This window comes from Eumetopias jubatus, unplaced genomic scaffold (genome assembly GCF_037043125.1).
Source record: "Eumetopias jubatus isolate StellerSeaLion01/CBP00866 unplaced genomic scaffold, mEumJub1_p1.0 scaffold_13, whole genome shotgun sequence".
NCBI lineage: Eukaryota > Metazoa > Chordata > Mammalia > Carnivora > Otariidae > Eumetopias > Eumetopias jubatus.
The window spans coordinates 63811004-63824029 of NW_028274819.1; positions in this window are offsets into that span (position 1 = coordinate 63811004).

Sequence of the window (13026 nt, forward strand, 5' to 3'; positions counted from 1 at the left end):
AATCAATGAAATAGAAAGCAAAAGAACAGTAGAACAGATCAACGAAACTAGGAGCTGGTTCTTTGAAAGAATTAACAAGATTGATAAACCCGTGGCCACACTTATCCAAAAGAAAAGAGAAATGACCCAAATCAACAAAATCATGAATGAAAGAGGAGAGATCACAACCAACACCAAAGAAATACAAACAATTATAAGAACAGATTACGAGGAACTCTACGCCAGCAAATTAGATAACCTGGAAGAAATGGGTGCATTCCTAGAGATGTATCAACTACCAAAATTGAACCAGGAAGAACTAGAAAACCTAAACAGACCTATAACCACTAAGGAATTTGAAGCAGTCATCAAAAATCTCCCAACAAACAAAAGCCCAGGGCCAAATGGCTTACCAGGGGAATTCTATCAGACATTCAAAGAAGAATTAATACCTATTCTCCTGAAACTGTTCCAAAAAATAGAAATGGAAGGAAAACTTCCAAACTCATTTTATGAGGCCACCATTACCTTGATCCCAAAACCAGACAAAGACTCCATCAAAAAGGAGAATGACATACCAATATCCTTGATGAACATGGATGCAAAAATTCTCACCAAAATACTAGCCAATAGGATCCAACAGTACATTAAAAGGATTATTCACCACGACCACGTGGGATTTAGCCCTGGGCTGCAAGGTTGGTTCAACATCCGCAAATCAATCAGCGTGATACAATACATTAACAAAAGAAAGAACAAGAATCATATGATCCTCTCAATAGATGCAGAAAAAGCATTTGACAAAGTACAGCATCCTTTCTTGATCAAAACTCTTCAGAGTTTAGGGATAGAGGGTACATACCTCAATATCATAAAAGCCATCTATGAAAAACGCACAGCGAATATTATTCTCAATGGAGAAAAGCTGAGAGTTTTTCCCCTAAAGTCAGGAACGCAGCAGGGATGTCCACTATCACCACTGCTATTCAACATAGTATTAGAAGTCCTAGCCACAGCAATCAGACAACAAAAAGAAATCAAAAGCATCCAAATCGGCAAAGAGGAAGTCAAACTCTCACTCTTTGCAGATGATATGATACTGTATGTGGAAAACCCAAAAGACTCCACCCCAAAACTGCTAGAACTCATACAGGAATTCAGTAAAGTAGCAGGATATAAAATCAATGCACAGAAATCAATGGCATTCCTATACACCAACAACAAGACAGAAGAGAGACAAATCAAGGAGTCAATCCCATTTACAATTGCACCCAAAACCATAAGATACCTAGGAATACATTTAACCAAAGAGGCAAAGGATCTGTACTCAGAAAACTATAAAATACTCATGAAAGAAATTGAGGAAGACACAAAGAAATGGAAAAACGTTCCATGCTCATGGATTGGAAGAACAAAATTGTGAAGATGTCAATGCTACCTAGAGCAATCTACACATTCAATGCAATCCCCATCAAAATACCATCCACTGTTTTCAAAGAAATGGAACAAATAATCCTAAAATTTGTATGGACCCAGAAGAGACCCCGAATAGCCAGAGGAATGTTGAAAAAGAAAAGCAAAGCTGGCGGCATCACAATTCCGGACTTCCAGCTCTATTACAAAGCTGTCATCATCAAGACAGTATGGTACTGGCACAAAAACAGACACATAGATCGATGGAACAGAATAGAGAGTCCAGAAATGGACCCTCAACTCTGTGGTCAACTCATCTTTGACAAAGCAGGAAAGAATGTCCAATGGGAAAAAGACAGTCTCTTCAACAAATGGTGTTGGGAAAATTGGACAGCCACATGCAGAAGAATGAAACTGGACCATTTCCTTACACCACACACAAAAATAAGACTCCAAATGATTGAAAGACATAAACGTGAGTCAGGAGTCCATCAAAATCCTAAAGGAGAACACAGGTAGCAACCTCTTCGACCTCAGCCGCAGCAACTTCTTCCTAGAAACATCGCCAAAGGCAAGGGAAGCAAGGGCAAAAATGAACTATTGGGATTTCATCAAGATAAAAAGCTTTTGCACAGCAAAAGAAACGGTCCACAAAACCAAAAGACAACCAACAGAATGGGAGAAAATATTTGCAAATGACATATCAGATAAAGGGCTAGTATCCAAAATCTCTAAAGAACTTATCAAACTCAACACCCAAAGAACAAATAATCCAATCAAGAAATGGGCAGAAGACATGAACAGACATTTTCCAAAGAAGACATCCAAATGGCAACAGACACATGAAAAAGTGCTCAACATCGCTCGGCATCAGGGAAATCCAAATCAAAACCTCAGTGAGATACCACCTCACACCCGTCAGAATGGCTAAAATGAAAAAGTCAGGAAACGACAGATGTTGGCAGGGATGCGGAGAAAGGGGAACCCTCCTACACTCTTGGTGGGAATGCAAGCTGGTGCACACACTCTGGAAGACAGTATGGAGGCTCTTCAAAAAGTTGAAAATAGAGCTACCATATGATCCAGCAATTGCACTCCTGGGTATTTACCACAAAGATACAAATGTAGGGATCCGAAGGGGTACGTGCAACCCAATGTTTATAGCAGCAATGTCCACAATAGCCAAACTGTGGAAAGAGCCAAGATGTCCATCGACAGATGAATGGATAAAGAAGAGGTGGTATATATACACAATGGAATATTATGTAGCCATCAAAAAGAATGAGATCTTGTCATTTGCAATGACGTGGATGGAACTGGAGGGTGTTATGCTGCGTGAAATAAGTCAATCAGAGAAAAACAGGTATCATATGACCTCACTGATATGAGGAATTCTTAATCTCAGGAAACAAACTGAGGGTTGCTGGAGTGGTGGGGGGTGGGAGGGATGGGGTGGCTGGGTGATAGACATTGGGGAGGGTATGTGATATGGTGAGCGCTGTGAATTGTGCAAGGTTGTTGAATCACTGATCTGTATCTCTGAAACAAATAATGCAACATATGTTAAGAAAAAAAAAGAAAAAGATAGCAAGAGGGGAAGAATGAAGGTGGGTAAATCAGAGGGGGAGACGAACTATGAGAGACAATGGACTCTGGAAAACCAACTGAGGGTTCTAGAGGGGAGGGGGTGGGGGGATGGGTTAGCCTGTTGATGGGTATTAAGGAGGGCGCGTTCTGTGTAGAGCACTGGGTGTTATGCACAAACAATGAATCATGGAACACTACATCAAAAACTAATGATGTAATGTATGGTGATTAACATAACAATAAAAATATTCACAGAAAAAAAAAGAAACATCACCAAAGGCAAAGGAAGCAAGAGGAAAAATGGACTCTTGGGACTTCATCAAGATAAAAAGCTTTTGCACAGCAAAAGAAACAGTCAACAAAACCAAAAGACAACCAACAGAATGAGAGAAGATATTTGCGAATGACATATCAGATAAAGGGCTAGTATCCAAAATTTATAAAGAACTTCTTAATCTCAACACCCAAAGAACAAATGGTCCAATCAAGAAATGGGCAGAAGCCATGAACAGACATTTTTCCAAAGAAGACATCCAGATGGCCAACAGACACATGAAAAAGTGCTCAACATCACTTGGCATCAGGGAAATCCAAATCAAAACCTCAATGAGATATCATCTCACACCAGTCAGAATGGCTAAAATTAACAAGTCAGGAAACGACAGATGTTGACGGGGATGCGGAGAAAGGGGAACCCTCCTACACTGTTGGTGGGAATGCAAGCTGGTGCAGCCACTCTGGAAAACAGTATGGAGGTTCCTCAAAAAGTTGAAAATAGAGCTACCATACGATCCAGCAATTGCACCACTGGGTATTTACTCCAAAAATACAAATGTAGTGATCCAAAGGGATACGTGCACCCCGATGTTTATAGCAGCAATGTACACAGTAGCCAAACTATGGAAAGAGCCACAGTGTCCATCCACAGATGAACTAATAAAGATGTGGTATATATATACTATGGAATATTATGCAGTCCTCAAAAGGAATGAAATCTGGCCATTTGCAAAGACATGGATGGAACTGGAGGGTATTATGCTGAGTGAAATAAGTCAATCAGAGAAAGACATATATCATATGATCTCACTGATATGAGGAATTCCTTATCTCAGGAAACAAACTGAGGGTTGCTGGAGTGGTGGGGGTATGGGAGGGATGGGGTGGCTGGGTGATAGACATTGGGGAGTGTATATGCTATGGTGAGCGCTGTGAATTGTGTAACACTGTTGAATCACAGACCTGTACCTCTCAAACAAATAATACATTTTATGTTTAAAAAAAAGAAGATACTAGGAAGAGAAAAATGAAGGGGGGAAATCGGAGGGGCAGACGAACCATGGGAGCCTATGGACTCCTAGAAACAAACTGAGTGTTCTAGAGGGGAGGGGGTGGGGGGATTGGGTTAGCCTGGTGATGGGTATTAAAGAGGGCACATACTGAATGGAGCACTGGGTGTTATATGCAAATAGTGAATCATGGAGCACTACATCAAAAACTAATGATGTAATGTATGGTGATTAACATAACATAATAAAAAAAAGATTATACTTGTCTTGATGAGCACTGAGTGATGTATGGAACTGTTAAATCACTATATTGTACACCTGAAACTAATGTAACACTGTATGTTAACTGCACTGGAATTAATTTAAAAAAAAATCCACCTTTACTTAAACAATTTTGATTAATACCCCAAATATTGTTCAACATCTATATACAGCTCTTGTGAATATCATGCTGATTCATGGAACTGTCTAGAACTATTAAAACATGAAGAGAAACATTTCCTGATGGATGCTGGGCAATGCTAGAATACTAACAGATTGTTAGGCAAAATCTATTGCATTCATGTTACCTAAGAGGAGAGATTCAACAAGACATTAATTTTGCCTCCTCTCTTTATCTAAAGCTTCTGCTACTCAAATCCTCCCTGTATTCAAAAGTATCCATCTCTGACATGAATAGGCAAACCCATAAAAACTCCAAATATTCAGACACAGTTATCTTCATTCTGAAAACACAGGGCAAGAGATATGTAAAAGCATTTCCCTGGGGCCTGAATGGTGGTAGTTATGTGAGTTAATATTTGGGATGTGGGTCATTATATGCCAGTGCTAAGCACCAGATTCTAAATGAGAGAGCTATCCATATGCTCTTACATAAGTTTTATTTTGGTGTGTTTGTCATCTACAAGGCCCAATAAAGCACAGGGCCCTGTATAGGGATACCTCTTACCCCATTATAAGGGTGATGGCCTACCTCAAGATGTGAAACCAAAGATGTTACTTCTTTTGACTATGCTTTAAATTTGTGCTCCTAATGCCACATGTATACAATCCCACACACAAACACATACATATAAATTCACACATACACATGCATACTTCTGTGCATTTTCTGAAGCCAGTAAAGGGTGCTTTCTTAAAATCAAGGTGTATTCATTGGTTTTCTCTAATTTAATCAAAGTTTGCATTACTTTGTGGGGTCAAGATGTGGATGCTCTGTTGATCAATGAAGGCCAATTGCAATATTATTTCTAGTGCCACCACTATATAATTAGAATCATCCTAATTACAAATAGAAGTTGGAAGCACTATGTGGCTAGAAAAAAATCTTAAATTCACAACAGAAACATAAAACTTGAATAAAAGATCCATTAGAAAAATGTGCCTTCAGATTGATGATAAATGCTTCACTCATCACTTTTACTTGCCAGATTCAAATGATTACCAGATGGTTTTAGCAATTAATTTGCATTCAGCACACAAGTATTGAGCAGTTAACATGCATTCAGTGGGTTTTTCTCTGAAACTTTCTCTATAAAACAAATGTAGGCTTAAATAATCTATGCTCTGTTTTTCTTCCCAGATCATAGCTCCAAAATACCTACTCTATAAGTTAATCTTTCTCTTCATTATACTTTCCTCCTCCCCCTCCTCCTCCTCTTTCTTCTTCTCTTCCTCCTTTTTTTGAAATGAATGTTTGAGATGGGAGCTTCCATTCAAAATTCCTTTGTCCTATCCTCCAGCACAGAGGGGTGAGGTATGAAAAATTATAGCATAGTATTTTATACAGGATATGTCAGAGGCTATGTATACACATATATTAGAAATAGTAATATTCCTTGAATATAGATATTCACATTCATACTCAAGTTCAAACAGAAAGACACAGGGTGCTATGGAAAGAGCATGAATTATAGAAACAGCCTTGAGTTTGAGTTCTTCCACTTGCTAGTTAAGTGACATTGAAGAGTTTAAATTCTCTGAAACTGAGGGCTTCATTGATAAGATATGGATAATTAACATGTATATTTTAAGCTATTTTAAGGTTTAAAAAAGACAAAGGTAATAAATCACATAACCAATGCCTTACCTATGGTTAAAAAAAAAATTAAAAAATAAATAAAAACTTTTGGTTCCTTTCCCTAACAGTTATTGAATTGCTATTGCATATCAAGTACTCTGCTACTATGTATTTCACTGAATGCATGTTTCAGACATCCTGTGTGCAGAGGGTTCCGGAGGGAACCTGATGGAGGTATCCATTCTGTAGGTGGGAAATTGGTGGGGAAGGGCAGGGGGCCAGCTCAGGGTTCTTTCTGCTTGGTGGACATTGGTATATATTTGACCTCAGTCTTGAGATTTAAGTCCATAATCCAATATAGGGAAGAAAATCCTCCTCCTAAATCTTGGAGAAAAATCTCAGATAGACAGCAGATTTGTCCTGAAATAGGAAATAGGTAAAGTGCTTAGGGTCAGGACAGAGATACCATCTATGTGTAAATGAAGAGAGACTATTTAGACTAGAAAGCCATATGGTGTCACTAACATCTTACCACTGGTCCTAGAGAGAATTTGTTTACAGTTCCTTATTGTCTCAGGGGCTGTTGTAACAAAAATACCATAGACTGGTTGGCTTATAAACAACAGTAATTCATTTCTCTTGGGTCTGGAGACTGAGCAATCCAGAATCAAGATTTAGGCAGATTCCCTATCTGGTGAGAATCTACTCCTGGTTCACAGATGGCCCTCTTCATATGTCATCATCATATCCTCACACAGTGGAGCTCTCTAGGGTCCCATTCATGAGACCTTACAACTTAATCACTTCCAGAAGACCTCACCTCCTAATACCAATATATTGGGCACATATGAATTTTGGGGGAACACAAGCATTCAGACCATAGCACTGACATATGGCTAAAATTAAAAACTCAGGAAACAACAGATGTTGGTAAGGATGCAGAGAAAGGGGAACCCTCTTACACTGTTTGTGGGAATGCCAACTGGTGCAGCCTCAGAAAATTAAAAATATATATGGAACTCTTTTAAAAATACAGAAACAATAAAAACTTAATCATATAAAAGTAGAAGCATTGATCAAAGAAAGGGTCAATGCAGAGAGGGCCGTTTCCTGATCTCAGTAAGATCAATTATTAGAGCAAGGAAGTGGAGAGAATCACATGGGCCCAGGAGGAATGATGACAAATTGGCAACAGTAGGAGTGAAGGAACAGTCTGGGCCTCACAGGAGGAACAATGCAACCTCAGCTACCATTTGAGCCTCCCAGAAGCAGCAGTAGGAGCCCCAGCCAAGATTAGGAGGAGACCTTACCAGCAAGAGGACACAAAAGGCCACCAAGGTGAGGGCACAAAGCCCCTCTAGATGATACTAGGAGAAAGGAAGAACTCCCCAGGGAGCTCACTAATAGAGACTTTACCATAACCTTGTCTCTCTCACTGGTTATCTTCACCCGGTTTTTTGGCTAAGAATGAGGGGACAGCATCAGTTTCAAAAGAATACATGAATTAGGTAATACATATATTACTAGTAGACAATTCCTATTTAACAAAATAAACATTCACTGGGTAGCTACTATGTATCAAGCATCCTTCTAGGTGAAAAGGATGCAAAAATAAATATATAGACAATAAACTATGACAAAATAAAACAATGAATAAAAGTTAGCAGATAAAGAGGAAATGGGGAATAGTGGGCTTCAAGTTGCTGAATACAACTCTGGTATCTACAGCACCTATTTTGGAAGAATAAAATATTCACATTTCTATTCAATAATTTGTTAAACATTTTTCTTCTCCTGTGAACTCCACATACATACTAAATGTTGAGACATTTCAAGGGCCTATTACCCCCACTTAATAGGCAGAACTCTAGAAGCCAAGCTTATACCACTATATTGAATGATGTGGTATGCCACCTAGATGCTTCTTCAGTACTGTAATGCTCAAGGTTCTCCAGAGAAACAGAACTGATAGATTAGATAGATATAGATGATAAAGATATAGAAGATACATAGCATTATTATAGGAATTGACTCACACTATTATAGAGACCAGTAAGTCCCATAACCATTTGCCATCTGCAAGCTGGAGAACGAGGAAAGCTGCTGTTATCTTGAGAACCAGTAAAGCTGATGATGTAAGTCTCTGTCCAAGTTTAAAGGCCTAAAAATCAGGAGCACTGATGTCTGAAGGCAGTAGAAGATGGAGTCCCAGCTTAAGCCAAGAGGACAAATTCTCCCTTCCTCCACCATTTTGTTATATTCATGCACTCAACAGATTGGATAATGTCCACCTGCATCTTATTTATTCAGTCTACAATTCAAATATCTCTCCCAAAAACTCTTAAAGACATACCCAGAAATAATGTTTTACCAGCTATCTAGGCATTCCTTATCCCTGTCAAGTTGACACATAAAATTAATCATCTCAAGGACTAAAGAATTCCCCCACCAGGTTCCAGAATTTCTAACAGCAGACAACTCTCAGCTGTCAGCCCTATTCAGGAAATGTCTCAGCTGAAGAATCCCCAAGGCCATGGCTCCTGTGAGGGGCAACTATATCCAATGACTGACTAAGGGCATAAAGACCCAGCCACCACTCATATCCATGCAGATGATTTAGAAGGGCCATCCCAGGTTCAGAGCTCCCATAGGATTGACTAAGGCCTTCACTGAGAATACATCAGAGCCCAAATTCTCTTTGCACAATCCTGATTTTCTCTCTTCACTTCTACAAGTGTTGATCCCAAGGGTATTCTCTAACAAAGTTCTTGCACGCTCATCTCTTCTTCTCAGAGAACCCAAACTACAACATCTTTGATGCAACAGATGAGAAGATATTCATGGGGAATCTGACCAGCTTAAAGAAAAAGACCCAAAGATAGTGATACCAAGGGCTCCCCAGTGAAAATGTTCAGGCAGATCTCTCTAAGGTAAAGCTCACAGGTGGCAAGAAAACCCACCCGTGGTTAAAAAGAAGCCCTACCCAGGTGCATACAGCTCACAATTAAGTTTTTTATATCCCACTCTTAAATATAAATGGTCAACAGTGATCACCAGCTACTTGAGAAAAACATTTTAAAATGAAAAAACAAAAGTCAAAAGAAACATAAGTTAGCAACTTAATCAGGAAATAGACGATGCATGGAGATAAAACCAGAAAAAAGAATAAATATTTGATTCTAGGAAGATGGGAGTGGAGTAGGAGGACCCTAGCCTCTCCTTGCCCCATGAATACAACAGATAACTATCAAATCATCCTAAATACCCCAGAAATCCACCTGAAGACTGGCAGAACAAACTCCAAAACTAAAGGCAGAGAAGAAGCCACATCAAAAAAGTTAGGAATTGCAAAGATGTAATTTGGGAGAAAAACAAATCATGGCTGCTGCAGTGGGGAGGGAGCCATGGTCACAGAGAAGGGTGAAAGACAGACTAACACACAGGGAGTGCATGGGGGAAATGAATCCCATCAGCAATGGTCTTGGAAAGTGAGAGGGGCTGAATTTCATGACTTCTGGCAAAAAAAGCTGAGCTTAAAGTCTGGAATTTTAAAGGCCAGCAGACTTGGCTGGGATAGAGCCAAGAAGGTATTATGCTGCTCTTAGAGAGAAGGCAAGCAAACAAGCCACAGATGCACAGTGTAGAAGCATGATCTGAAGAGTGCCTGGAGCACATAGTGGGGAGGTTATTCACTCATCTCAGAGCACATCCCATAGAGTCAGCATTCATGAAGAGACCCTTCCAGGGACAAAGGAACTGGCTGGCACCACTCCTGCTGCCCTGCCCCTCATCATAAGCATAGGGCCACCTGCGGGAATCAGCACAACGTCCACACTAACTACCTAGTTTGCTTACACCAAGCCCCACCCTGTTGTGTTCTAGTGGAACTACCCCTCTCAATCACACTTGTCTCAGTCCCAGCATGGTGGGCACACTCCCCCAAGAGACCAGCCCAAACTTCTGCCAACACCATGTCTCCTGACATGGGAGTTTTGCACAGCTTTCATTCAGGCAGCAGTGGTGACAGGTCTCATTTCACTAACAGACAAAAGTACACCTAGTTAAAATGCACCACATTCAGGCCAGGGACCAAACACTTCCCACAACAGGCAGAGAATCCTTGCAGATAACAAGCCTAAAAGATAAAGTGGCCAGGACAAAACAGCAGAGAACACATAGTACACATCACAGTGGAGATACTCCTGGAAGGCCCTGGGGAACAGAGAACACCACACAGCAGGGCACTACAGGACCTATTCTTCATAAGGCCATTACCCTGAAGAACAGGAGATATAGCCGACTTCCCCAACACACAAAAACAGACATAGAGACTTGGGCAAAATGAAAAGACAGAGAAATTCATACCAAATGAATAAAAAGGACAAGGCCATGGTCAGAGATCTAAGCAAAACAGATATAAGTCACATGCCTGATAGAGAATTTAAAGTAATGATCATTAGGATACTCGCTGGACTTGAGAAAAAAGTGGAAGACATGCATTAGATGCTTAACACAGAGAGAAATGAATAAATAGCAGAGATAAATGATACAATAAACAAAATTAGAAACACACTTGATGGAACGAATAGCAGGATGGAAGTAGAAAAATGAATTAGTGACCTAGAAGACAGAGTAATGGAAAGTAATCAAGCTGAACAAAACAGAAAAAAAAAAAAGAATTACACCAAATAATGCAAACAGCCTTAGAGAACTCGGTGACTCCATCAAACATAGTAACATACATAGTATAGGAATCCCAGAAGAAGAGAGAGAAAAGAAGGCAGAAAATTTATTTGAAGAAATAATGGTTGAAAACTTCCCTAATCTGGAAAAGGAAACAGACATCCAGATCCAGAAGGTACAGAGAACTATAAAAATCAACAAAAGCAGACCCACACCAAGACATACTGTAATTAAATTGGCAAAATATAGTGATAAAGAAAAAATTTTTAAAGCAATAAGAAAAAAAAGAGGAAGAAGGAGGAGGAGGAGAGGAGGAAGAGAAGGAGAGAGTAACTTACATAGGAAAACAATAAGGCTATCTGGATCTTTCTCAGTGGAAACTTTCCAAGCCTGCAGGTAGAGGCATGATATATTCAAAGTACTGCCTGGGGAAAATCTGCTGCCAAGAATACTCTATCCAGAAAAGCTATCAATCAGAATAGGACAGATAAAAAGTTTCCCAAACAAAAACTAAAGGAGTTCATGACCACTAAACCAGCTGGGCAAGAAATTTAAAAGGTACTCTCTGAGTGGGAAAGAGACCAAAAGCAACAGTATAAAGGTAGGAAACACAAAAGGAGTAAAAATGAATATTTCTGTAAAAACTCAGTCAAGGAACTCAAAAAATAAAAGGATGTAAAATATAATAATATATACCTAAAACATGAGGAGGAGAGAAGAATGGGTTCAAACTTAACCATCAACTTAATATAGACTGCTATATGCAGAGTAGGTTATATACAAACCTAATGGTAACCATATATCAAAACCACTAATAAATATGCAAAGAATAAAAAGAAAGAAATCCAAATATATCACTAAAGGAAATCAACAAACTATGAGAGAAAGACAAGAAAAATCAGAGAAAATCTTCAGAAACAACCACAAAACAAATAACAAAATGACAATACAGTATCTATCAATTATTACTTTGAATGTAAATGGACTAGATACTCTAAAGACACAGGTTGACAGAATGGATAAAAAAGCAAGACCCATCTATGCTGCCTACAATATACTCATTTTAGACCTAAAGACCTACAAAGTGAGTGAATGGAGAAACATCTATCATGCAAATGGATGTCATAAGAAAGCCAGAGAGCAAATACTTGTATTGGACAAAATAGACTTAAAACAAAGACTGTGACAAGAGACCAAGGGCACTATATACTAATAGAGAAGACAACCCAACAAGAAGATATAACAATAGTAAATACTCCTGCACCAAACATAGGAGCAAACACATAAAACAATTAATAAAAAACATAAAGGAATTAATTGGTAATAAAACAATAATAGTAGGGGATTTTAACACCCCACTTACATCAATAGACAGAACATCTAACGAGAAAATCCACAATGATGGGGAGACTGGGAGGCTCAGTCAGTTAAGCAACTGCCTTCTGCTCTGGCCATGATCCCAGAGTCCTGGGATCAAGCCCAATGTCAGACTACCTGCTTAGCGGGGAGTCTACTTCTCCTTCTCCCTCTGCCCCTCCTCCTGCTGTGCTCTCTTTCTCTCTCTCAAATAAATAAATAAAATCTTTAAGGAAAAGAAAAGAAAATCAACAATGATTTTGGAAACAATGGCTTTGAATGATACACTAGACCAGATGGATTTAACATATATATTCAGCCTCAACAAATTCAAGAAGATAGAAGTCATAGCATATATACTTTCTGACCATAATGCTATGAAACCAGAAGTCAAACATAAGAAAAAATCTGGAAAGATCACAAATACATGAAAGTTAAATAATATGCTACTAAACAATAAATTGGTCAACCAGTAAATCAAAGAAATTAAAAAGTATATAGAAACAAATGAAAATTAAAACACAACAATCCAAAACCTTTAAGATACAGCAAAAGCAGTTCTAAGAGGGAAGTTTATAGAATACAGGCCTACCTCAAGAAGCAAGAAAAACCTCAAATAAACGACAAAAACTTATACCTAAAGGAACTAGAAAAAGGTGAACAAAACCCAAAACCAGTAGAAGAAAGTAAATAATAAAGATT